This window comes from Dipodomys spectabilis, unplaced genomic scaffold, assembly GCF_019054845.1.
Source record: "Dipodomys spectabilis isolate Male_0828 unplaced genomic scaffold, ASM1905484v1 ptg000421l, whole genome shotgun sequence".
Lineage (NCBI taxonomy): Eukaryota > Metazoa > Chordata > Mammalia > Rodentia > Heteromyidae > Dipodomys > Dipodomys spectabilis.
In genome coordinates this window covers 1,298,449-1,301,265 of record NW_024871098.1, presented here as the reverse complement: position 1 = coordinate 1,301,265, position 2,817 = coordinate 1,298,449, and positions in this window count along the sequence as shown.

Sequence of the window (2,817 nt, the reverse complement as noted above, 5' to 3'; positions counted from 1 at the left end):
AGGCTGTGAAAGGAGGATCATTGTCAAAGTCACCCTAGGCAGGAAAGTCCTTGAAACTCCTGTCCAACTTGTGCCAACAAAGCCAGAAGTAAAGCCATGTGGCTCCAGTGGTAGAGAGCTAGCCTTGATCTAAAGCAACTCACAGATTGTGCCCAGATCCTGGGTTCAAGGTTTGGGAACAAACAGACATACACAGTAATCTGTGTCCCCAACTGGATTGGACAGAGTTCTCTGGGAAAGGGGCTGCCATCATTTTGACTCCGCCCATTCTGCCTGCATCACAGAATTCCAGCCACACCCCCATTGTTTCATGGTTCTTTCTGACCAATGGGATACAAGAATGGTGGCCACGCCCACATTCCATGCTGCCCAGTAGCACCATGATTCCCTCTGTTTGTTGACACCAGTACCAGCAGTTAAGGAAGGTAGAGGTGGCTGAGTGGTGAGCAAGAGACTCGAGGCCTACAAGGAGAGGCCTTCCTCAGGCCCACCCTGTGCCTGCCTGAGTCCCGGCCCCCTCCCCACCTTCCCCATGGAGCAGCATTTCAAACCTGGTGCTGCGGGCTTAGACCCATGGTTTCCTCAGGCAATGGTGCAATGGTGTGCCACGAGCCAGTTTGCGGCCCAGGTCCTGGCTCCTCTGTCCTCTGCTCAGGGCCTGAGTGTCTGTAATGCCTCTGCCATTGCTGCTTGCCCCACCTGGAGCAGCTGCCAAAAGCTTCTGCCAGCAACACATGTGAGTGACTGCCACACAGCCCTGCACCCTGGGACCCCATATCTCCTCCCTCCGACCCCGACCCGTGCCTCTCCTGTGCCCCACCTTCTGGCCCACGCCCTGCCATAAATGTGCCCGAGGGGAGGGGGTGGGTGTTGACCTGAAGATCCTACCCCCATCCCCAGCGGCTAGTGTCCCAGGAAACGGGGAGATGCAGGGTTGGGTGAGGAGTGGGCGCCATAGATCCCCTGGCCTGTAGCAATGGGAGCCACACAGCCGCACATCTGCGCCCTTCCTCTCCATTATGAGAACCCGGTGGCTTTAATCAGAGGTGTAGAGCAGCATGTATACACCTACCTTCTGGGGTCTTTTCCTTTTTTTCTGGGGATAGGAGGTGTTGGATGCAGATGATAGACACCTTGCTGTGTGAGCCATTGTCTTCTGTGCTCAGTCAACCTTTCACCTGAAAACAGAGAGACAAAGACATAGAGAGAGAGACAGAGAGAGAGAGATCATCTTTTTCCTTGTACAGACTGACTGTGCTCAGGTTTGTGATCAGTTGGCAAATTGCAGGTGCTGCATGGATGAAACTTCTGTCACCGGTCTGGATGTGTGTGTGTGTGTGTGTGTGTGTGTGTGTGTGTGTGTGTGTGTGTGTGTAGAAATGGGTTGTAACAAGGAGGCCGAATGCTTTGCTAACTTCTACCTGCTAACTTTGGGGCATGTATGGGATTCACAGCTGAGGTTGAGGGCCTGGAAAGGTGAGAGGCTTGAAGGGGACACAGCACTGTTAAATTACAAGAACAAGGGATCTGTGTGCAATGGAGCTGTGTACTATTTTGGCCTGGTTGGTGGCAGTGTGAGCTTTGTAGGACCTGGGAGTGCGGCCTGCAGGGGATGGCTTCCCAGGGGGACATAGAGCATGACCAACACTTAGTAAGGATATGAGTTCTGCTAGTATGGAGCGCAACAGCATAGGTCAAACTCTGGGTCTTCTCATCATGACGTCTGATGGGTGAGGTCAACCCTATTTTAAATCTTGAGCTGTGGTCTTCAGATCTCAGCCTCCTGAGTACTTAGGATTATAGGCATGAGCCTCTGGCACTGGGACTCTGGTTCTTTTTGGTATATTAGGGTTTGACCTCAAGGCCTTAGGCTTGCCAGTCAGGTCTTCTACCATGAGAGTCTAGCTTTTCTGTCTTGGTCATTTCTGAGATGTAGAATTAATATATGCTCAGTCTGGGCTGGATCATGGTCCTCCTATCTGTGACAGGCATTAGCCACCAGGCCCGTTCTTCTGTAGTTGGAATGGTAGATATGTTGCACCACACTCAGTCATTGGTTTAGTCAGATTGGCCCAAACTCAGTCCACGGCAGCAGATTCTTGACCAGAGGTGAAACTCTGGGTTGGGCCTCAACCATTGGACTTCAATCTCCTCATGGGACAGTTATGAGGAAACAAGAGATTAATACAGAGGGATCTCTGGATCAGGGACAGGCACAGAGGAAGAGGCCATCTGATACTATTCTTGGCAATTCCGTGAGCATATGATAGGAAGATACCCGGAAAGATCTCAGATGGTGTGTATTATTAATGGTGCAACAGGTATGGGATTATGAAACAAAATATGGATCTCTTTATTTATTATCCTATCCCCATGAGTAATGGGATCCTTCACTTTGTTCAGTTTTAAAGCTGGGGAAACTGAGGCACAGATAAACCGGGTGACCTACTAATGACTCCCAGCTGACAGGAAGCTCGGCCTGACTTCTCTGCCATGCTCCCTAGGACAATGGGTGCTATTCATTCCACATTTTTTGGTGGGAAGTCCACTTCTTTTCAGTCATGGGGCTTGAACTTTGGGCCTGGGGCAGCTCCCTGAGCTCCTCAGCTCAAAGCTAGCACTCTACCACTTGAGTCACAGCACCACTTCCAGTTTTCTGGTGGTTCTTTGGAGATAAGAGTCTCAGAGGTGTTGCTGCCCGGGATGGCTATAAACCACGATCTTCATATCTCAGCCTCTATTGTACTTAGGATTATAGGACTGAGCCACCGGCACCTGGCTTAAGTGTAATTCTGACCTTCTTTCTTTCTCTTTCTC